Genomic DNA, 25,519 nt, shown 5'->3' on the forward strand with positions numbered 1-25,519 from the left:
CTGAAAATTCAGAATCACATACCGGGCATTTTTCTACATTGTTGAAATCTTCAATCTGTTCCTCTGTTAAAGGCAACATGGGTTTTGATTTTAATAAGATATTAGATGCTATGTCACGGCACTCATTTTCTATTTTATTTGCAAATTTTTTGATGGCATTTGGTCCCATGTATAAGTGTGGCTCACTAGCTACACCATCCCGTATAACTATATAACAAAAACTGGAAGGTTCATGTAGCTGGTATGGTGTAATTGAAGATTCTTCAGGATCTGGATTGCAGAATGCAAGAGGTTTGAGATTTGATTCAAAATCACAGACAATATATGCTGGGTGTTCCAACAAGGCTTAAAACTTTTTGAATTTTGCATTTTCACTTGGATTAGGCATCACCATATGAACAGGTTTATGATTTTTACAGTATTTTAAATGCTCAATTAACTTATTTTTTGCAATTTCTGCACTCCCTTCACGAACCCCTTTTACCATTTTTTGACCATAAAATACAGTTAAGCATCTTCTGCACAACTTGAATATTGTATTGGATTTGTCTAGTTGTGTTCTCACTAAAGCTTCAAGATTATGTATCAGAGTGTAATGATATGTGCCATCCCCTTCAATTAAGAGCAAATCAATCGGAACAGCAGATTCATCATCAATTGTACTGATTCTGAGAGGTGCTATCAAGCAATTGCCACGGCCAGTGGAACAAATAAATACATTAATAGATAATTGTTTGCCATTGATGTGCCTGGCCTTTTTTTCAAATTTATCAATATTCTGAACAAACATTGGATATTCTAAACCCTCCATTGCCTCATCAAAATCATTTTCATGTTGTTTATAATAAGTTATTCTCTCAGGATGCATTGAAACTGGATACAAAGCAGTTAAAATACACCACAAAAAGCATTTCTGGTCGGTATTTTCAATATTGACCACGGCTCTTTTGTTTTTGATATTGGCAGGTAATGGCAGATATGTAGATCCTTGTAATGGGCTGAATTCAGAAATATTAACATATAACTTGTGCGGAGAGCCACATAGGCTCCATCCTGACTCTTTTGCTGCAAATTCAGAGTGTTTAATATTCAATTGATCTATCAAACTGCTTATTATTTTGTCTGAATTTGCATTTGAATATACAGGTACAGTTTCTGTTATGTGGGGCTGTGTAAATTTTGTGCCATTTGGTTTCTTATATTGTGTAAACAATTTGAGGGACAGCTTATAAGAGCCATTTTGTGCATTTAGAATTGCCTGCACATCAGGATTTACACTGTTCAAAAAATTATTAATACCACATCTTGGCTCTGATACAAACCGATAATCTCTTAATTGGCCATTAAAACTGCTATGGATGGGTGCATAGCGTGGCTGCTTTGCAGGTCCAGCATTAACAGGTGTTTCATGCTTCCTTTTCAGAGCAGATGTAGATGGTTGTGAGGGCAATGTTGATGCCTGTGCAGAGCAAGTACCTTTATGTTTATATGTGAAATATTCCATGCTATATTTTCTATGGCATTTAGGGCAAATTTTTGTGGGGGTTCTGTATTTGTCTGGATTACAAATCTTTTGATGCTTGGCCCAATTGGGGCTGGATATATTTTTATTGCATTGATTACAATATTTTTGACTTGGCATTTTTGTTGTTGTTTATTATATACAATTTCCTGGGATTCAAATCAAAACTCTATGCTGGATAAAAAATATCAGCTGGGTTCAGCACTGTGCTTTGTATATTTTGTGTGTGTGTGTGTGTGTGTGTGTATGTGTATGTGTGTTAATATTTTTTGGCTTTGGTATTTATATAAAATTTCTTGGGGTCCAAATCAAAAACTCTATGCTTATCTTATGACAGGTTGTAAAGCCAATAGCCTACAAGTGGAAAAAAAGAATAAATATTCATTCACACTGACCTAGCACAAATACCTGCACGGACATGAATGTCTAGAATGGCAATAACCTTGTTATGTATTGATTTTTGTATAACAGGCTGGGACAGATATAAGCCTGACCCCCTAAATATGAGTGGATTACAACAAACAAGCTGGATGTCAGGCAAAATATTGTTCAATATACCAGAAATATGATATTAAAACAAACAGGCCTGTAAGTATGAGAAGCACTGTAACAACACATCTGTTCTCCTCAACCACTCTCACAATAGTGGCTGAAGCAATTGTTTGCACGCAAAGCTTCATTACTCGGGAAGCAAAAATCAATACATAACACAGTGCCAGGTCATTGCCATTCTAGAGGGGCTCTGCATATAGATAAAAAAATTGAACCTGGCATCCAATTGAACTTAAACCTGAAGTAAATATGTGTGGGTAGGTATGGGTTTTTGCTTAATTTTAAGTGTAGCCAAAAAAATATCAATTTTTGACAAGTTTTATGGACAAAAATCCGGCTGATGCAATTTTTGTAAGTATGGCCAAATCTGCTTGAGGGGGGTTCATACTTTCCGAAGAGCATTTTTACAAAAATCTTGGATTAGACGGGGTTCCACACTTGAGCAAAAAGCTCATATGGGCATGTTGAGCTTGTTTTAAGTGTAGCCAAATCTGCTTGAGGAGAGTTCATACTTTCTCAGAAAATATTTGAGGGCATTTTTACAAAAATCTTGGATTAGGCAGGGTTCCACACTTGAGCAAAAAGCTCATATGGGGATGTTGAGCCTGTTTTAAGTGTAGCCAAATCTGCCTGAGGGGGGTTCATACTTTCTCGGGTTTATAATACAGTCAACCCCACTACTTTTCTATGGCGGCAAATGTATTTTTACGACAGACGAAATAGAAGCTATAGTTTATGAGAAAACATTACAATGAGTACGTCACCTATATTCAAACACCACGGGATTTAAGATTGAAATAACGATATCAGTGTATTTTTAAGAATTTCTTGTTAAAAGTTGATTAATATTGAGAACTGCGCAGTTGCTATCCGCATCGTGTTATAACTTGCAACAATATTTTTTGTTGACTGATTTAGTTTATTTTCTTTCTGCCACTTTTGGCTAATTGCGAACATGGGGAACATGCACGGAAGTTATGTAATTATATCTCCAAATTAATAAAAAACTTTCATAATGTTTGTTCAAGATTACAGTCGAATTCCATAACATAAAAGTTGATTACTGAATATTCGGATAATGCCCTAAGTATGTGAACTATAGACAATGAGCACTAATATCGCAACTACATGACGATAACTTAAATATTACCACCTTAACTACTACCTAAAAAGAAACATTTGATATAATTGATATGAAAGTGCAATATTCAAAATCAGGCTCAAATTCAATAGTCCACTGTATCAGTATTGAAAACACGTTCTTCTGACAACAGGGAAGCCATAGCACCTTCCTAATGGTATTGCAGTAACGTGTCAATTTCTAATCAAGTGGTACCGGGTTCGATACCCGGTGGAGGCACATTTTTTGTTTCTGATCCCACGTTAAACTGTTGATCCGGTCCCGATTAGCCGTTCAGTCATAAAATGGATACAAACTTCAAATTGGCCACAGAGAAAAATAATATTGCTTCCAAATTCTTCCAGGTAGTGAATCGCTTTAGTAGGGCTGAATAGGTGACTAATGGTAAAACCGTTAAACGAACCACATTACCGCAGAAAATCTGTGACATGCGAAAAGAAAACAGAACATATGATTGATTGATTGATTGATTTAGTTTATTTTACTTCGCGTTTTGTGCCTCTTGGCTAATTTTCGAAGATGGGGATGAGTGATGAAATGATGAAATTGATGAATGGACATTCACAAACAACCAAGCCCGACCGGGATTCGAACCCGGGACCCTAGGCGTCGCAGCGCGATGTGCTTACCACTTTTTTTTTTTACATCAATGGATTTTTTTCCTACATGTATACATACAATTACATTACATCCAGATATTTACCAAAATATTGTGACAATCTGACATTTTGTTTTTTTGATTGTTTCCATCTAGATCTTTTAAGATACATTGTATATAGGGTGATATTTGGTTCAAACTTTTTGCTATATATATAGTATATTTTATGTGCTATTAGCCACACAATAGCATTTTGTTTCTTCACAGGGAAATGTTTGAAGTCTGGTAATATACATATTTTTGCTTGAAAGCATTTTGGCGATATACGACATATTTTGGCAAGGCACATAATGAGAAAGGCCCAAATTTCTGGAATTCCTTTACATGTAGTGAGGCGATGTTCATTTGTATCCACCTCTCCACATTGTCTACACTCATTTGTTGGTAATCTTTTTATTTCATTTAGTCGAACATTTGTTGGAACGAGATCATGCACCAGGGTATACCACAAACTTCGTATGTCCGTGTCAAGGAAAGGCTTGTGGAGATTTTGCCATACATTTGACCAAATAACATTAGGAAATTTTTTCTCTATTCGACTCTGCTGCAAGATAAGTTGTCGTTGAAAATGTTCATACAAATATTTGGACAAAGTATTGTTCTTCAAATCCATGGGAAACTCCACATAACTCCATTCTTGTACAAAAATTCGTACATACATAGGGTTCTTTGTTAGTCGAGACAAGTTGGGTGGATTTTGCGGTGGAAACGTATCGGTAAATATACGCAACCACATTGATGTAATCGACTGTTCGATTAAGTACAATTTATAATTTCTAGCTAAAAATAGCGACTTACATTTATTTTCAATATTCCATAGTTCTAGACCACCTGTCATTTGTGTTTGACACATGATCGGGAAAGGTACCCGAAAAAAATGTCCGTACCACATGAACCATCCCACAGCAGACTTTATTTGTCGGAGATATTGCTGTGTGATTGGCAACACTTGAGCGACATAATTTAATTTACTAAAAATAAAAGTGTGTAGGAACCAAACACGCTGAATTAAATTGAGTTGTCTTCCTCTCATTTGATAGCACTGTAACCTGATTTCGCTTACAATTTTCGTCCAGTTTAGATCCAGCATTCTGGATTCGGTAGTATGAAAAGTAATGCCCAGTATTTTGAGTTCGTTTACATATTGTATCCCTATGTCCGGATTATCTTGCTTCCAGTTGCCAACAGGTAAAGCTTTTGATTTTGTCATGTTTACTTCCGCTCCGCTGGCAGAACAATACAAACACATTGCATTTAGTATATTTTGAAGCTGGTTCGTTGTTGTTACACAAGCTGATAAATCGTCTGCGAATGTAAACACTTGCGTTTCAAGGAAAGCACTCGCTGCGGGTGGGGCTCGGCACTGAATATATCGAAGTAGCGGGTCCAAGGTCAAAGCGAAGAGAAGCATACTCAAGGGGCACCCCTGGCGAATGGATCTCGTCACGTGTATTGCAGGAGTCACGAATCCATTGATAAGAAGACGGGAGGTTGCCTTTCTATAGAAACTTTGCAAAACAGATATAAAAGCTTCACCGAAGCGATAGGCTCGAAGTACTTCAAACAAATATTGGTGAATTACAAGGTCAAAAGCTTTTGTAAAATCAAAGGATAGTACACAAGCTGATGTTTGTTGCATTTCATAATAAGATATGACATCACGTATACCCGCCACCGTTGAAAATATATTTTGAGTTTTACTGACACATGTTTGCTGTGAACTGAGTAAGGAAGATAATATAGGTTTCAGTCTATTAGCCAAGACTTTGGCCATAATCTTATAGTCACAGTTTAGTAAAGTAATGGGCCTAAAGTCAGTCACTGCACTCGGACGCGTTTTTTTGGCAATCAGTACAATGATACCTTCATTTTGAAGCACGCATTTGTTTCTAAAAGCATCTTGTATTATCTTCACCAATTCATGTTTCATAATATCAAAAAAACGTATATAAAATTGGTAGCCCATGCCATCGTTCCCAGGAGTGCGCTTAACGTTACAAGTACGCAGTGCTTCATACACCTCATCGACGGTGACGTCACTATCTAACAAAGTTCTGTCTTCGTCCGTCAAAAAATTATTTACCGAGGTGAGCAATTGTTGTACAGCCAATTGATCTACTTCTTTACCTGTATACAAATTATTATAATACGTGTAAAACGCCTATGATATACCTTGTTGAGTTCTATGTGTATCTCCGCCGGAATCGACAATATTGTTTATCAAAAGAGCTCGCTTTTGTTTTTGTGTGTGAACATAGTGAAATAAAGAGGTTCGTTCATCTTGCAAGGATGACGCATGAGTAGTTCTTATCTTTATACCCTCCAAGTGATGCCGTTGCAACGTAAGGATTTGTGCTTTGTATTTTTGTATCTGTGGATAATGTTCGGTGACGTCAGATCGCATACATAACTCATGTAAACATTTGTAATAGAAGTTCAACATTAAGTTCCGGTCACGTGCACTCTATTTCCCTAGCCATTGAAAATAGGATTTTATTCGAGGTTTTAAGTATTTTACCCACCACGTATTGTAATCAGTATAGTGTTTTTGTTGCCGGCACCAATACTTCCATTTTTCTTCAAACATATCATTAACATTAGGCTGTTGAAGTAGGGCAGAGTTCATTTTCCAATAGGACGGACCCCAAACTAATTTAGATTCTTGTAGATTAATACTCATTCTGATTGCTATATGATCTGAAAAAGGTACCGGCAAAGCATCTATTGTCGTCACATATTTTATAGTATGACCAAGTGTATAGAATCTGTCCAAGCTAGAACCTGCTTTATTATTGAAATAGGTAAACACTATGTCCTTCCGTTTTTCGGTCCAGATATCCTTCAGCTGTAAATCGCTGATTAAGGTCGTTAATGCTAAACTATTTTGAAACTTGCCTACACAATCATATGATCGCAGCACTTGATTAAAATCACCACCTAGGATTATACACGAATCATTATTTGGAAGTAAGTATACTATCTCAGTCTGGTAAAATTGTTCCCTTTTCCATCTGTTTTGCTGTCCGGAGGGGGCGTAGATATTAACAAAAGTATAGTGTTGACTTTGAAAACTAATTCCCCTCCCATCGACTAATTTCTTTACATTTTTTATTTCTATACCACTTTTGATTAAAATTGCCGTCCCTCTCCCGCGTGTCCCCAAGTTTACAATAGCCTCGTACCCATACAAGAAGTTAAAATCTACAATACAAACTTCCTGCAAGTATAAAATGTCAATCGAGTGGATTCGGACAAAGTCCGCAAGCAATTTGCATTTCACTGGAGTCAAGATCCCATTGATATTAAGGGTACACAGACGAGTGCTGTAATTCATGCACAATATGAAGTTATAATAAACTGAATATAAGAATACCACGTAAATGTGCATTTTTGGTGCTCAATTACACTAAAGTAAGTATTATTCCTAAGTGGTTTCAGAATGATAATAATCGTTCATGTGCATGACACAATTTACACTATTTTCTCTACCTGTTATTATATCGATATTCATCTTGTAACTCACTATCATGTAATATGTAACAGTACACTGTATACATTAGGAAAGTAAACAAATTTCTGTCCTGCACTACACCCGTACATCATTCTCATCTCAAAACATAAACAAACATTTCTCCTTACACAAACTACCTAATGAAGGGGGAGGGAAAGGCGATCGGAACCACATCTAATTAACATTTCGCTTTTGTTGGGTCTTCTTGCTGGGTATGACGGACTGCTGGCTTAGAGACATCCTTGTACATTTCTTTTTCTTACCTTCTGTTACCGCTTTCAGTCGTGAACTGGTGCGTTTTTTTCTATTTCGTTGACCTTTGTCCATAACTTGCTTATCATCTGTGGATTCCTCTTCGGTTTGTGAGTCATCTCCTGATACCATTTCTTGCGATTGTGATGAGGGAAGGGGGGGAACAATTGTAGGTTGGTCATGTTGTTCACTCACGTTTCCTTCTGCTAGTTTCAAGGTCGTTGTGGACGAGGAAGCGCCTGGCAGGAAAAGCTCATGACCTGCCTGGCTCTTTTCACCTTCCGATACACAGCTGTTCACGGGTAGGGGAGGGACCATCTTATCACGAATCGGGGCTTCAGGCGTGACCTGGTAGTTACTCGAAAGTTCCTCGCGTTCAACTTCTGCGGCCCATGTCGAATTTTGACTTTCTGTTGTTAACAAATGGGAAGTTTCCTTTGCTGCTCTCTCTGATGAAACTTTGTTCGTCGGAGGATCCAGTGGCGTCTGTGCGGCACCTTCGGGTTCCTTTACATACAGTTCCTTTGGGAATTATTTCATTTCTATGTCCAGGGTTGTCTTGGGTAATTGAAAACTTGTAGGCTGGTATGGCAGTGGTTGTTCTGCTGCATCAATATTGATTGGTGATCGGTGGGTGGCTTCCGCATATGTGGAGGCTGTCCTTCTTCCTGGTTTTCTACGCTTATCGCAACAATTTGAGAGATGTTCTGTAGATTCACATATCCTGCACGTAATCTTTTGACCATAGTACGTTACCCAATATCGATCACCTTTGATAGTGATGTACGATGGAATTGGTTTTTTAAGCGTCATGCGAATTCGCTTTGTACCGGTACGCGTAGAGTATATATGTTCATCCGTGTATTTTTCATCGTCAACATATTTCACATCACCATATGTTGTCAGTGTCTGTTGTAGAACGTCCATTGGAAGTTCCATAGGAACTACGTGTACGTTCACAATTACACTATTTTGATCCGCCCATTCCAGTTTTACCTCATGCTCTCCATTGTCATCAGTGTATACTAATGTGCCTCCCGATCTTAATAATATCTGCTCGCCTAACACTCGCGATATTAACTTTATAAACACACACTTACGATATTGATCGATTTCAATACTAAGCACTTCATCTTCTGTTAGTGACAAATTCTGCTGTATCCACCGATGCAGTTGTATCGATGTCGGTTTTTGTCGCACATTCGTGAAGTCCAATTTCACAGTATTCACGCGCCGTACAGACATGGTTCAGAACACGGAAGGTAGACTTATCGGAATTTCACTCGCTTGCACGTAAATGCTCAACACGGACCGCACGTAGAGACGATGCACCGCGTGCCAGTGCTGGCAGCGAACTGCCACTCGGCCACAGGGTCGGGCAAAAAAACAGAACATAATTTCATGATTAATGGAGTACAGAAAAGCATAGCCTATGCATAATTTGCGCACCACAGGTATTATATGAATAAAAAACGATAAGTCCAAATATTGTTTCTGTTCCTAACTTCATTTCATAGGATATCTCAACGCTCAAGGGTTGAATGCTGATCTTGAGTATACGATGCTTCCGTAATGAAGGCTGTACCGAGATGGAAGTGTCGGTGTGCGAACATTATTTTTTACCCTGTAACTGTCACATCTGGGACCAGAGGTAATTTTTCCTTCACTGTTTAGCCAAGTGTGGCAGTTCTACGTAAATTCCTTCCTGGACTGCCAGTCAGGGTAGAGACAATTCGCTCAGTTTTTTATCGTCGTTAAGTAATTTACTATGAGCTCAGATGTGGTGAGTGTATTTTTATCAATCATGCTTTTGTTAATGTCAACTTTTCTTTGTAACGAACTTGAATGACAAAGAAATTGTTAACGTTCAGTTTTTTATCGTCGTTAAGTAATTTACTATGAGCTCAGATGTGGTGAGTGTATTTTTTATCAATCATGCTTTTGTTATTGTCAACTTTTCATTGTAACGAACTTGAATGACAAAGAAATTGTTAACGTTCAGTTTTATATCGTCGTTAAGTAATTTACTATGAGCTCAGATGTGGTGAGTGTATTTTTTATCAGTCATGCTTTTGTTATTGTCAACTTTTCATTGTAACGAACTTGAATGACAAGGAAATTGTTAAATAGTTTATTTAGTGGCCTTGAGTATATAAGTGGTGATAAGGAGGACTATGAATCAAGTGTTCATAAAAGTGGCTCATATGAAAACGAAGATTACGACATCCCCGATGGCATAGTGGTTACGTTATCGCCCTCTAATCAAGGGGTCCTGGGTTCGATACTCGCTGAAGACACACTTTAGTTCAGATACCACTTTAAACTGTACATCCAGTTCAGATTAGACTTAAAACCAAAATTCAAAACTAAGATGATTTAAGTGTTTATTAAGATTCTGTCGGAGAGCAGGCATAATGCTTTATGCAGACAGATTCGATTCAAATTACCAAAGATCAGGGTGGTACTTGAAGGGGGCAAGTTTGAATTATCTCTCTTTGCTAGCCATGTTTGTCACTTGTTGAGGCCTGTTCTAAACAAATGTATTATAGGATCCTTGTCTTATTTTACTGCCAAAAAGTCCTCCCATTTGTTTGTACAGTAAAACCTCATTAATCTGGACTAACGGGAGTGATAAGTTGACCGGTTTAACGAAAGTCCGGATTAACTTAAATAACCTAAATTCCGTTTATAGCAACAAAACACGTTTAAATACACTATACAGTACAGTACAAAGTCTGTACTGTAAAACAGAATTTCATCAGTGGTTGACGGCCTCTTTTGGAAGTTCTCGCATGGACGTTGGATGTACGTATTTTTATCCGTTACGGAGCAATATGACGAATGCGATTGTTGACTTCTAGCCACATATAAAACCTTGCATTCTGCCTTTCGCCTGTCCGGATTAAGCGAAGTCCGGTTTATCGAGGTTCGGATTAACGAGGCTTTACTGTATTTATAATTATTTTTTGTAGCCTCTTCAATTCTTTGAACTGAAATCAATATAATTTTACCTATTTTGTATAAATAAAATAACCTTAACATAAACATAGACAAGAAGAAAATGTATTGTCCTATCTGGTGACTTAAAATTAAACTCTGTCCGGAGCACTCACGTGACCGAAGCGTCGTCAGCCATTGGCTGAAACTAATACACCTAAAAACTTAATATAGAATTTTGGAAAGTTCTCATCCCAAGAGCAAATAAAGCTTCACCATGTGGGAACACAGCGGCTACGCTGGACGGTGTTGCATCGGTATAAATGCACATATTAAGCATAAAAGAGTCATATAAAAGAAACGTTAAGATACAATTCGGCGTAAGCTGTCCATTGCCCACTGGGGGAACCCTTTTAGCAAGGCATATGCTAACCGAAAGGTGACATTTGTGGTTTCGTGCACCCAGTAAGAAATCCACACAACACAAGTCGCAAGCAGGCTCCACCAATAACACGTCACAGGATCAGGATTGCGTGGAGGGGGAAATCGACTGCAGTTACCAGCCTTCCCAGCAGCGTGTATTGCTTCGCTCTGCCCACTCGATTTTCCCCCTTCTCTGCCACCATGCGCGGGTTTCCTCCAGAGATAAGTGGGACAGAGTATATGGGACCGAAATTATGAGCATTACTTTAGGAAAACAAAAATTGAGTTTGCTTGCGTATATAGTACAGTAAAGACACAAATAATACAAATAACTTTTAAGTTCAAATTTAAAAAATAAGTTAAAAAAAGTTTCCATGGTTAACTTGCTAATTGAGATTAACCAGTTATTAAATTGGAAATGAACAGGTCAGTCAATATTGCCTTTGCTTGCCTGTCAAAACTTTTCATTTCGCTTGAAGTAAGGGTTGAATGATCGTGTTTGCTTCAACTGCTGATTGCCTTATATTCACTTGTCCAGTCATTTGGAGATTTCGCACATTTTTTTTTAGAGGGTGTAGATTTACGTAGAAAGCAGGAAACCTCAAAGAAAACTTTCACACTTCTTCCCTCGATCGGGAGAGAAAAGTTTTCGCTCCTCCACAACTTTGAATGAGGACCGAGATCCGAACCAATTCAAAATACTACAAACTTTCCGTTTCAAGTGTTCTCCGGCATGAAAATATTCCCGCCAGAGGGAGAGAACCCCTTCTTCCTTCCGTACCGGGGCTTCTATTGAAACCTTTCTCTCGCGGGGTTACTTTTCATATGATAATCCCTCGCACTTTCCAGCTTTCAAACGAACATTAAAATGTAATTTCCTTCTCCATCTTTCATCTCGGTGGACGCGGCAAAGCAACCACGCGAATCTGAATTCCATCTTTCAAATTTTTACTCGGCGCTATCTAAGTTCGTAGTTTTTCGGAAATCTGAGATCCAGAAAATGTAAAGATATTCCAGCTTATATTCATGGAACTTATTGGGAATAATTTTTTAGTAATGTATGCACTAACATTAACTGACAATGCACAATATAAGGAATATGGCACCTATATAAGATACTAGCTGATTGTCCGGCGTTGCCCGGGTATTTATTTATCCCAATCTTTTATTAGACATGAAAATAATTAATTGTAACTATAGTGTAAAATGAATATGGAGTTGAATGGCATTGGGAGTGTCACTATTCATCTTAGTGACCCCGAAAACAATGGATTCCACACTAATATCGGTTGCTTTCGATTATTTTTACGTCACCTCCTTCCCACCCCCACATCTAGGGGTGCCAGGGGTGTCTTGCCCTCACAGTATTTCTTTACAGATTATAAGTGATGTGTGTTGAAATTGCTCGAGGATAGCAATATCGCACCTTCTGTGTAGGCAACAAACTTCGTCGTGCTGTGTTGCAGGAAGCATAACTTGCAGGATGTGACACGAAAATGCCACGCAACAGAATGCTATTTTATGTCCCCTTCCCACCCCCATCCCTGTGGGTGCCGGGGGTGTCTTACCCCCACAGTATTTCTTTCGACATTGCAAGTGATATGTGTACCAAGTTTAGTTGAAATCGCTCCGGGCGTTCGAGAGTTATTGCTGAACAAAGAAATACACACATATACACACATACATCCGTTTACATATATATAGAAGATTCGCGTTACTTTCTTTCCATTTGATTTGGTATATTTTACTTCGCATTTCTGTCACTTTTCGTTAATAAAGAAGTGGACGAGTGATTTGATGAAATTGATGAAGGGGCATTCACAAATAACGACCAGGCCAGACTTCGAACCCAGGATCCATGGTGTCGTAGAGCGCTGTGCTAACCACTCCGCCACAGAGGTCGGCAAACATGCATTTGATGATCCCCATCACATCTTCCTACATAATCCAGATTGAAATATATTTGATAAGAAAGCATCTGCAAGAATATTTTTAAAATTCGTGCAGAGGAGCGTTGTGTGTTCTAATTTGTATATCAGGACATTATTTCCAAAATATCCTAATAACTCTTACTCGGTAATTTTCTCAGCCAAGAAACTTCAATTGATTGAATTTTACAAAGTAACTTTCGGAACATCGGGATCTCCATTTCATTTCCTGGTGATTATTACCAGCCTTAAGACTGGTCAGAAATCCACCCCTGGTGGCGTTTTCATTAAGTTTTGCATGGCTGGAGACCCGGGGGAGGAAAGGGGTTTCTACATCGCCCTGAGGACGAAATTTGTGTTGGTAACAAGAATCCACTTAGCTGTTCTCATTAAACTTGCAAATCTCGAACATAATTAACTAACTAAGAGTGTGACTGGATCATTAAGTTTGCACAGCTAAGCACACAGAATTTCTTCTCATTTCCATTGTAAACGAACAAGTAACTGTTTACCGCTTCGTTGGAAGACAACAGTTTACTTGCGTACATTGTGCGATACTGGGATCTCTCTCTCCACATAAGGAAGATACAGTATTTATATTTCGTAAACAAGAAACGCCGTATATTCACAGCAGGCCAGTAGACTGCAAATTAAGAAATCTAACATTGTTACCATTTCACTACGGAGACAAAATATTCACTAGAAGATAGCAGAATTTGTAATTTTTTAGTATTGTTTATTTTCTCAAGATTGGGGTGAGAATTTTAGAGTCATTAACAGAGATCTGATTTATATGTAGTAAAAATGTGATAAATATGTAAATAGAGTAAAACGTCTTCTAGGGGACAACTCTGTATAGCGGTCACCTCTAAATTACGGACATTTTTAAATTCCCTGGCAGAAATACAAGGCTTAATGACAATATTACTTCTCAATAACGGACATTCTTAATAACGGACGCGGACACTGAAAACTACCTCCCAACGCAAATAAAACTTCTTAATAACGGACAACCTGAAAGAAAACGGTCGCAATTCCTGGATTGATTGATTGATTGATTTTGTTTATTTTACTTCGCGTTTTGTGCCTCTTGGCTAATTTGCGAAGATGGGGATGAGTGATGAAATGATGAAATTGATGATTGGACATTCACAAACAACCAAGCCCGAGGGAGATTCGAACCCGGGACCCCTGGCGTCGCAGCGCGATGTGCTAACCACTTTTTTTTTTAAAAAAAGGGAACACCCCCTACACGGAGGTATCTCCCACGATTCACACTTTTTCTCACTTTTACACTTTTCAATTCTTACATTTTCTCATTTTCTTATCATTTGGACAAACACAAATACCCATGCCTTACCGGTGACTCGAACCCGGAACCTATGAATTTGTAGCGCGCTCTGCTAACCATTCCGCCACGGAGGTCGGCCACAGCAATTCCTGTAATTCGACACAACAATAGCCAGTATTTCCAACTATAGCGCATTCTTTCATGTTACACCGAACGTATCTCTTTTCAAAGTGACAGTAGACACTATTCTTTGTGGTTATCATGAGAAGTGTGTCATTTTAAATGCAGTAATTTAACAAAGGATTATACTACGTGTACTGTATTCTATTTTTTGAAATTTGTAATGTATGTAGGAATACTTTACTAAATTTAAATTCACCGTATGTAGTACAGTATTTTGTTCCTTGAATGTAGGGGAAAACACATTATGTTCGTAAAGTACGTACAGTAATATGCTTATCCTATTGTGTAACATATTTCACTTTTTTCCTGAATAGCAGGCACTTCCTAATAACAGACATTTATTTTCCCCTCAGGCCTGTCCATTATTGAGAAGTTTTACTGTACATATTTAGTTAAATTCACGAAAATATGGAGTTAGATATGGACTTAAAATGGTAAATATTTACCTACATAATAATATAAGACACTACACGAGCGACATAAAATACATCACGCTTAATTGGAAAACAACACAAAATGTGTTTTCATTTTCTGCTTCCAAAACAATGAATAACAAAATTTTGTTCTAAGTGTTCGAACGTGAATTTCCTTCTGTTGTCTCTTAACATATATTTATATTGACTAAAACTGAGTTCAATATCGCAAGAAGTAATGGGACTGTAAAATTTGTCAGTCATTCGCAAGAAATTCACCCAACGCTTTCGGTCACACCGGGACATGCAGTTATTGCACACTATGGAGTATATGTTGAGAAATGTTCTAAAATATGAAAGAACATGTACAAATAATTAAAATATGTAGAATATGAGCCAAAACCTAATATATGTACAAATATGGAAAATAAAAACTGAATTTTACGAGTTTACATGCCATGAATCGAAAATATAATACAAAATATAACTGATTTAAGCATCATACCAAAATATGTATTTACATATAAATTCGTTTCCTCGTCGTTAATATACTTAAAGTATGTATATTGAGCGATCGAAAAATCAAGGGTATATGTTAACAATTGCAAATTATTACAAAGTAGAGTAGTAGCAGTGAGAATACATAATAATTAATATTTTACGCGTAACTACATGGCAATGAAGATTGTAAGATATAGGTGTAATGTGGTGTTTATTTTCTGTAGTTCTGTGTGAGCCAGTTTGTCCAATAAATCATGCTTTTACAAATTCCTAGCCTCAGATTTTGATAATATTTTTCTAGAAGTATTCACGGGGTGAAAACTGTGAATTCTGGGTTCGTTTAGGTACATTTCTATGACTACAAACGTATTGAAATATAAACGCGAGAGACCCGGGTTCGATTCACGGGGCGGAAGGATCTAAGGTCGGAATTTTTCCAATTCTGTCCCTGCGTGAAGCGGCTCTGGAGTTCACACAGTCTCGAATAAATGGGTACCTGTGGACAACCCTGGGGAAAGGTAAAGGGGGTTGGGGCGTGGTGCTGATCACGTCACTTCCAAAAAAATGACTTAGGTCGGTAATGTGTGGGTCTATCCCCATATTCCCCCTGTACCTTCATGATACGGTGGACAGGGTACTCTACCTTTCTTTACCTGGGGTAAATTATTCAAGGATAACCAAAAAGGGTAATGAGGCACCCCTTAACTACTGAATTCAAATCTGAATAGAGTGTTTTAAATTCTAAGTCTCTATTAATGCATTACCCAGCATCCGTTGATTTGTTTTCAGACGCATCTTACCTCTTATGTTTTAATTTGTTAATTATAACAGCCCTTCCGTTCAGTGGCGGCAACTTACATGGGGTCCGAGCCCTTCCAATAATTTACCTTGCTATTATTATGCATAATAATAATATTACATATTTGTTATCGTGATTTGTGATTGAGTACTTATTGAAAGCAGTAAATAATAGATTTTTTAAAGTTAGAATTCATTGTTTCATTTCATTTCATTCTATTCAAGGATGGAAAACATTGGATTGATCTTGCCCAGGGACACATGGAAGGCTTGTGTTGCTACAGCCATAAACTTTCGGGTTTAAGAAGGCTAGAGAGTTAATTAGTTGGTTAAAATTCATTGTTGAAGAAAGAATTTGAGAAAATTATTTGTGAACTTATAACTCAAGTGTTTGAGCCCACCCAATGTTGGCGACTCTGCTTCCGTTAATATTTTAGAACTTATAACTGCTTTTATAATCACTGTTCTAAAGAACAATGACGTAATTTTGGTGATAAAGCCTTTTCCATATTCCGGAAGATGATTATTCTTTTCTGTGCTGAAGTTTCGAGTTGGGAAAAAGCAGCGAAAGGCTAAGAGACGAAGGATAAGCCTTAAGGTCACGCTTCGGGTACACAAAACATCGATCTCCAATAGTGAAGCTCTATGTTTTATTCTTTCTGCGGGAAGGGTGACAGGGAAGAGTAATTTCCTGTGAAACAAAAAAGGGGCGCTTGTTGCTCCCTCTGTCCGTTGATCAAAACATTAGGCTCAGTTGATTGCCGCGGGGCACGCTGGGAAGTGGCTGAGACAAAAACAAAGGCACCAATTTTGCTCTGGAGTTGCCGGCTAGCTCCTCCAAGCTCGGTAATGAAAAATCTCACCTTTGTGATTCAAGTTCGCGTAATGCTTCACGAGGCGGTTGCAAGCGAGTTTAGCCTTGTTTCAGCTGCGCCTTCGCGGATCTGAAGGTCGAAATTCGCTTGCACATGCTCGCCGTAGCCTGTTTTCTTCCGTTCTACCTTGACTGGGTTGGTTTTGCAACGAGTACAGACTTCGAGAGGTTTCGTGCAAGAACGCATGGCTCCGAGCGGGCAGACAGCATGGGGATCGTCTTGCGAAAGTCACGTGTGTTGTCTGACAGACTCTGATTAGTGCTGTGTTTGCGATACGCGCAACAAGAAACGCTGTCGTAGGTAAGTATGTGCAATGTGCTTTTGTTCGTTCAATTCATTATACTCTGTCTCAGATATCTCTAGAGCAAGGCGCGTTAGAGAAAAAGAAATCGAAGCAGCACACGCTGCTGTGAAGGCTGCTAACTGCAGTTGCTTTCCCCCTCCATGCAATTCCATTCCCTCTCACGTGTTTATTGGTGTAACCGTCTCGCGTCACTACTTGCGCAGTCTTGTATTCGTTCGCCTGCTCCAGATATTACTTGGACAGGGTCTAGTTGACTTGATTGGTCATTTTTGTCTTAAAGTTACATCCTACGGAAAAGCTGGTATTATCATACTTAGTATGCAAACTCGTATGTTGATATTTGTTTCCAGCGGCGATTGGCTGCCAAAACTGTGGGGCAAGGACATATTACTTTCCTTCGTAGGCAAGTCTTAGCATTAATAGGCCGTAGTGCGTAGGTAAAAGTGGTAAAAATTTGGGGGGAACTTCCCACCCCCACACACTTTAATCGCCGCCACTGTTTGTTACTTTGGGGAAAGTTAGGTTATTAAAACCAGGGTTGTTAAAGGTCCAGGAATTTTAAATAAATTCAATTCCGGTCCAGGAGAGAAAATCAGCAAGCGTAAATGAGTTTTGGACCGTAAAAAACCTTTTTATCTCTATAGTATTTCAATTCGCTCCAGGATTTTTTTTCCCGATCAATTTAAATACGGTACAGGAATCTTTTTTTTCTGAATGAATTTAAATCCGGTCCAGGAACCTTTTTTTCGAATGAATTTAATTACGGTCCGGGAACATTTTTTACCGAACCAATTTAAATTCGGTCCAGGAACCTTTATTCCAGAATCAATTTAAATTCGGTCCAGGAACCTTTATTCCAGAATCAATTTAAATTCGGTCCAGGAACCTTTCTTTTACCGAATCAGTTGTCCGTACTGAAATGAAACAATACGCAACTTTGATCGAATACGGACCTGGCGATAAACAATTATCCACTTGTGAGCATGAAAGACGAATCCAGGTACTGACTGTCTCGAGAATCTAAGGTACAAGGTAGAATTGGGTGAAACACAAACGTTGCCCCTCTCCATGCAGCCCCATTCTCTCGCGCGCGTTTCTTCACTTGGTTGTAGCAGCACTGCCCATCTCTGTTGTGATATATGATCTTTTCTTCTGGATGAATTTAAATTCGGTCCAGGAACCTTTTCCCCGGATCAATTAAAATACAGTCTAGGAACCTATTTTCAATGAAACAATACGCAACTTGGACCGAATTTAAATTGTGCGAGAAAAAAAAAGTTCCGGTCCTGCAACGGAATCCAATAGAACTTATTACGTAGAATTTATAGAGTCCTGGACCAGTAACAACCCTGGTTGAAACTCAAAACTTATTCAAGCCGGCCTTCATGTCGGATTGGTTAGCAAAGCGCGCTACGACATGTGTCCCGGGTTCGAATCCCAGCCTGGGTGTAGTATTCTTTGTAAGTGTCATGTCATGAATTTAATCATATCATCTTCATCGTCACGATAAGCCAAAAGTGGCAGATATGCAACGCTAAATAACAAAAATCAAACAGATCAAACTTTGTCGAATGTTGTAGTAAAATCGATGGTCATATGTAGCGAGGGAAACGCATTCCGTTTATGTAATTTGAAATAGTGGTAGAAGTTACCATTGAAAATTTCTATTAAAATCCACTTATCCCCTTAGAGTTAGGCAACACACATGACGCCTTGCAGAGAAACAAGTATTTCAGGATATAGGTGTCCCATTTATATTGCCGGTGACTGTACAGTGGTGAAAAAAAAGTTCTTCCCCATAAGACTTTAATGGCAGTAAATAATGCCGGAAGGGTAGACAACACACATTGCACCTTTAGGTAATCGGGTGATTCTGTCTGTCTCAAGAGCAACTCGTCTATCATGCAATAGCCTACAGGCACAGGAAATTCAGGAAAGTCACGTGACTTGTCAGGTGGAATGTTGTTCGTCAGAAAATCGCCTTTTCTCAAGCCAGGCCGCAGAAGTGACAATAGCTACACGTTATATCTCCGAAAATGACTCGCCTAAAAACTTTGAACGAAACGCTAAAACTATTCTTGCCTTAATTACATAGGCTACTTTACTATATGTTCCGCGTTAGCTCGGTCGTTATGGCGTTTGATCACCATGCGAGAAATCTGAGTTCGATCCCCGACTAGGGAGAATTGGAATTTTGTCCACCTGTTCAACTGGCTCCGGCGCCCACCCGGCGTCGTATAAAGTAGGTACCTGTAGGAAACTCGGGAGGGGGGGGTAAAGACGGACAGGGGCGTGGTGCTGATCACATTATCCCCATCTTCGGCCGTAACAAGAAAGTGTGAGGCCATAACTCCGAACCCCCTACACGCCTTCATGGCTTGGTGCAAAGCACAAGGTAGCACTTTGCTTCTTCATTTACTATACGTCCCGATTTGTCGGAACAGAACTTTCTAATCTATTCGTGGACTTTCTTCCAAGTTCCGTAGGGATGTGAATAGGCTCCAATTCTTGACACAATTCATCCATGTTATAATTCGTTATATAAACCACGGGCGATGTTCTGTCTGTGTATGTGTGGGAATGGGGGGGGGGGCAGGGGTATAAATCAAACATGGGAGGTGATCCTTTTCCCACTACTCACTACTCCATTGTCCGATTTTTTGTATCATAAATAACTCTCAATTCTACACACTGAAAATGTAGCACTTCCTACATCTTAGCATGCAAATATCTAGTAGCAAAGTAATGTGTAGGCACATAGTGGTTCGGATCCCACTTTAAACTGTAGATACATTCCCGATTAGCCTTACTGTGCATAAAATGACTTAATACACCAAATCAACGAACCAACACAATCCCGTTATTGTCCAGATTATCGAATCCAGAAGCTTCGTCGCGAATAACATAAGCTGAAAGATAATGTGAAATTACCGAACAGAAACAGAACCTAAAACCTACAAAGGATAGATTGGATTAAGTAGACGATACAGGATGCGTTCTGAAATGAAGAAGAATACGAAAGTTGAAGGACCGCGACACACATGCACACACACTTTTCCTCCACTCAATGGTAAGGTATTCTTCTTGCAGAGAAGCCTTTAGGTAGGCCTTCTAGGCCAAGACGAGAAAGTGTTCTACATGCAATGACGGGACCAAAACACACGTCTAGTTTGATATAAAAGTTCTGTTCCTCCTTGTTTCGTACGTCATTGATAATAGGAACACGTGGCCTCGTCTGCTAACCCTAGTTTCGTAGAGCAGACGCCTGTTTGCCACCCTCTGGTTCAGTGACCTTTGCTCATAGTTAGCAAGAGTGAATGACTCACCAGATATTTGTTGCCTATGAGCTTATACAAGAATAGATATTTCGTTAGAGTCTGTAAGTATTTTTTCATCTGCAGTTATATCAGTTACCTTTCGGATAGTTTCCTAATGGTTACGTTATTTATAAATTAGTTTTCGAGAGTGAGCTTTCTATCTATTTGCACGGGGCGGGGGTTATACAGCCTGCATGCATCTTTTTCTTTCCTGAAACAAGAAGAAATTCGAAGACTCCAAAAGAGTCGTTTAAGAGTAGTTAACAAAAAGAAAGAACAAAACTAAAATGTAAATGTTAAAATAAATTATTGTATAGATCGAGTGAATAACATTTTGTCATGGGGCCTCCTCGATGGCTTAGTGATAATGTCGTCGGCTTGTAATCAAGGGATTCCGGGTTCGATGCACGGTGGAGGCACGTAGTGGTGCGTATCCCATTTTAAACTGAAGTTCTAGTCCCGATTAGCTTATCTGTGCACAAAACAAAAAAACTAAAATAATAAATTGTCACAGTGTATGAAAATTTCATGTTCAATCACAAACGAAACAAAAAATAATAATTTATTCCATGTTGGAGTCGACATCTGTAGCATTTAACCAACACAATTATGGATCGCAACGTATTTTCTCAGATACATTTTCATTACATGTGTATGATAAAATAACAGAAGTAGAGAAAATACAAAGCCAAGCGAGACACGGATGCCTTCTCCAGAATTTCAAATCTCGTTAAGTAAGGTTCTGGGTTGAAATCCCGGCCAGGCATGACTTTCTTGATTTTGCCCTTTTATATGCTTTATTTCATCTTACGTCGTCGTAATGGTTTACCTACAGGCGAAGAATAATAACAATAATTGCCAATAACAAACAGAACAACAAATCAATTAGGGAGATGTCAAGAAAGAAGCAAGACTTGACAGTGTCTCCTTCTCTCGGTTTCTCGAATTGTTAAATGCTCTCCCGTTCTCGGTCTCGACTAGTTAAATATAGAAATCGAAAACATATGTGAAGATAAATATATTTCGTATATCCCGGTTTGGTAGGAGATTACGTGAGAGATGAAATAAGTACTCTTCGATCATGTTTATTTTTATTATTTTTGTTACGTAACATCACTTTTCTTCCCAATTCTGGGACGAGTGACCATTACATGAAATTAATGACGAAATACTCAAACACCTTTGAGAAGGACGGTACTCAAACCCTGGAACTTTGGTGACGAGATCGAATGTCGACCACTTAATGAACTTGCCCACCGAGTCTGCTGAATGTTGCTTGTGTCAGGTAATTCGTAATAACTGTCAATATCCCGCATTCATTATAATTTGTTTCATAATTTATCTTATTGACGTGATTAACCTGAAGTCGAAGAATTAGTTGAAAGGCAAAAATGCAAGATTGAATGTTTCCGATGTTACTTCGTGCCGAATAATATGACGTGATATTATGAAATGAATATATTAATAATATAATATACTTAGTCATTAAAGTGATTGATCCCAATTGCGCACACAAAATATGGTATAATGTCCACTCCTAACCGATGTCCATGGAGGAGTGGTTAGCACAAAATAGACAAAATGGACCCCTGGTTCAAATCTCGGCTTGGGCTTGGGTGTTCTTGGTGAGAGTCCCTTAATCAATGTCATCATATCATTACTCATTACTCATCTTCATCAACGCTATTTGCCAAACGTGAAAGGGCCGGCCCCGTGGCGGAGTGGTAAGCACATCGCGCTACAACGCCATGGGTCCTGTTTCGAATCCTGGCCTGGGCATGGATGTTTGTGAGTGTCTATCCATCTATTTCATCATATCATCACTCATCCCCATCTTCGCAAATTAGCCAAAAGTGGCACCAATAAACGAAGTAGAATAAAGCAAATCAAACTAAATCAAACCAAGCCAAACGTGAAATAATAGCTACACTAAATAACAAACATCCAATCAAATGGAACATCTGCACCGATTTAATTCTATATCGTATCAAATTCCCACTTTATTACTGCATCTTGCTTCATTTTACTGCATCTCAAATGTTTTCCGATTCGAAAATAATTCAAATGTTGTTTTGTGCAGTTGATTGCATTGTTTCGTTGTTTGGATTGTCTAATTAACGTCGCATTACTTAGTTTTAGACCAATCGTGACTGATCGAATCGAGAACACAAAGGAAGGGAAAAGAGAAGTTAGAGACCACGGCTCTCTTTAAAGGTAGCATTCCTTGAACACGACTGAAGTGACTGCAGAATATTATGAATAAAATTTCTTTCGCTTTTTCCATTTTTTTCTGTTTCAGTTATTTTACTTCGCTTTTCTTCTACCACTCGTGTTAATCGTGTCGATGAGAAATGATTACAAACTCGTGAAATGGACGATGGGACAAAAAAAATCTATGCCTCTCCCACGGTTCGAAACTGTGACCACAAAATGTTGTCTTATTTTTAAAATTTACACCAAATATGGTTTCCCTCGTCTCTTTCTCAAGGCGTTCAATTGCCTCTCCGATGGCGTAGTGGTAACGTCTTCGACATGTGTAATCAAAGGCTTCCGAATTCAATACCAGGTAGAGGAACATTTGGTTCGGATCCCACTTTAATCTGCATGTCCAGTGCATAAACTGGACTTAATCAATTAGCATGTGGAATGTGGTCTGTGATGCGAACCATCATTTCAGTGAACCTTCTTGACAATGACTAGTATCACTCGAAAGAATATTTCCTCACGAGTAGCTCTTGTTAAGAAACCAGTTCCTGAAATTTTATTTTAGAGGCCTCGTAGCACCGAGCTGTTTGTTGTGGCTGGGGCATGAGTCATGTCATTCATGTTATCAATGCTCAATCCTTCCCTAGAACACAGATCCACCAGACAAACTTAAGCGAATATTTTGTTATTTGGGTTGCATAAACAACAGGCTTTAAAACGTTACGAAATTCTAGGTCCCGTGGCCCAGGTAATTCTTTCTCTGACTGTACAGTTGCAGCAAATTGCAATTACCACTTGCAAGAAACACTTTCCGTTTAGGATATGAATCGAGTCGAAGTGGCTCAGTCGATAGGGTGCTTGACTGCCACACAGGAGATCCGGGTTCCATTTCACGAGTGGGTGGTCTCGAGTGGAAATGTTTGGACAATATCTCTGCACAAAGAAGGTCTGCGGATCTCCCAGTCACATCACCTCCAATATGGACGAGTTCGAGAGTGTATGGAGCCCTACCTTTACCTCCACAGTACCCACACACACACGCACGCATACAAGATGCAAAATTTACGTTGAGTGCGTACCTTCCATAAAGTCAAATAGTTACTGCTAATTTTCACTCATATTCAAGATATGTTTATTAAACTTTGAATATTTATATTAAATAAGAAAGATTAAAAGGAATGAGCAATTAAAACACAATAATATAAAGTTGAAAATTGTTTGCTACAATCGAATTTCTGATTATAGTCTATTTTTTTTACCCTCTGCCAACGAGGTGCAATCCACCCTAATTAAAACCCATATCTATTGAAATATAGGACGTATGAGACACCTAGTTCATGAAATATCAGCTTTCTTGCGTACCGTCATGAGCGTTGCCTAACTCTGCAATGGTGGTAGGTAGAACTTGTCATTGAAAATTTCCTATTAAAATCTAGTCATCGCCGTAAAGTTAGGCAACACACATAACGCCTTGCAGGTGTCCCATTTTTGTTGGCAGTGACTGTACAATTGTAATATAAAACTCTGTAAGTCTGTCATTTTTAAAAACATTTACAGTTAAAAACGTAAATAAAACCTATTGTCTTTTAAATTTCTTACATATTTCATTTACATATACAGGGTCATTCAATAACATTTCAATCAATTGCCGGACCCTGTTGCTGAGGGGTTAGCACATCGCGCTGCGACGCCAAGGGTCCCGGTTTTGAATCCCGCTCGGGCTTGGTTGTTTGTGAATGTCCATTCATCAATTTCATCACTCATCCCCATCTTCGCAAATTAGCCAAGAGGCACAAAACGCGAAGTAAAATAAACTAAATCAATCAATCAATTTTCAATTAATTTGTGGCCTCACTACTTTTTAAAAATATTAATAACTTAACCACTTGTTTCCATATCCTCATGTCTTCACAACCGATATTGAATTATTTTCATGAAAGTCGTGAATCAATAACTATTCTCAGGTTATTATAATCCGATAAACACATAGAAAGTATGGCATTGTGGTATAGATTTCAGCTAGATTTCAGCTAGACTTCAGCTAACATAGCCTAATTGGAAACTATCACAAACCAGTGGCGGCGATTGGGTTCCAAAACCGGAGGGCCAAATTGCTACAAAACGGGGGCCAAAGACAGTTTAGTTTCTCTTGGTTTAGCATAGCGCGGGAACAAAAGTAGCAAAAAGTGGGGGGCAACTGCTCCCACGCCCCCCTCCCTAATCGTCGCCACTCTCATAAATCATTATCAATAAATTATTATAATGTCAATTTATATCCAATAATTTTCTGACGAAATAACTCAATTATTTTTCGTTCTCGTTCATTAGGCGTTGTGTAATAATGTACTAAATTTTTGAAAGTTATTTTTATTATTCTTTATGTTGCTGGTATTCAATTATGATATGTTTTTGCGGAACACGTGTTGAATATTCCTACACTACTGCGATATTAATGGCGTCTTGTCTGTTCATTTCGTATTATTTGTTGAGTGAAAGTACTTCAATGAACATAATAAGTAAAGAGGAAATTGTGAACTGGATATGTGATCTTTCATATATTGTCAGTTTTCTTGGTGTGTAGTAACAAAGTTGGAAAAAGTTAATATCTTTTCACTGGATTGATTACAGTTAGTATGTTTCTACGACTTATTACCAATTAAACACTATGTTCATTATTTACTCCAGAACATTCGTAGTCCACTACAATT

At 38.5% G+C, this 25,519-nt stretch overlaps 1 protein-coding gene across 1 annotated transcript in view; it reads left to right on the forward strand.

Moving 5' to 3' along the window:
- Nucleotides 1-17,165: 17,165 nt before the first annotated feature.
- LOC146005031 (dipeptidase 1-like) overlaps nt 17,166-25,519 on the forward strand; it is a 112,247-nt gene continuing 103,893 nt past the window's right edge. Inside the window, exon 1 of the mRNA XM_083144170.1 lies at nt 17,166-17,285. The gene's annotated coding sequence lies outside the window, so the exon portion shown is untranslated. The remainder of the gene's footprint in view (nt 17,286-25,519) is intronic.

The sequence above is a fragment of the Lepisma saccharinum genome, chromosome 22 (genome assembly GCF_977018435.1).
Source record: "Lepisma saccharinum chromosome 22, izLepSacc3.1, whole genome shotgun sequence".
Lineage (NCBI taxonomy): Eukaryota > Metazoa > Arthropoda > Insecta > Zygentoma > Lepismatidae > Lepisma > Lepisma saccharinum.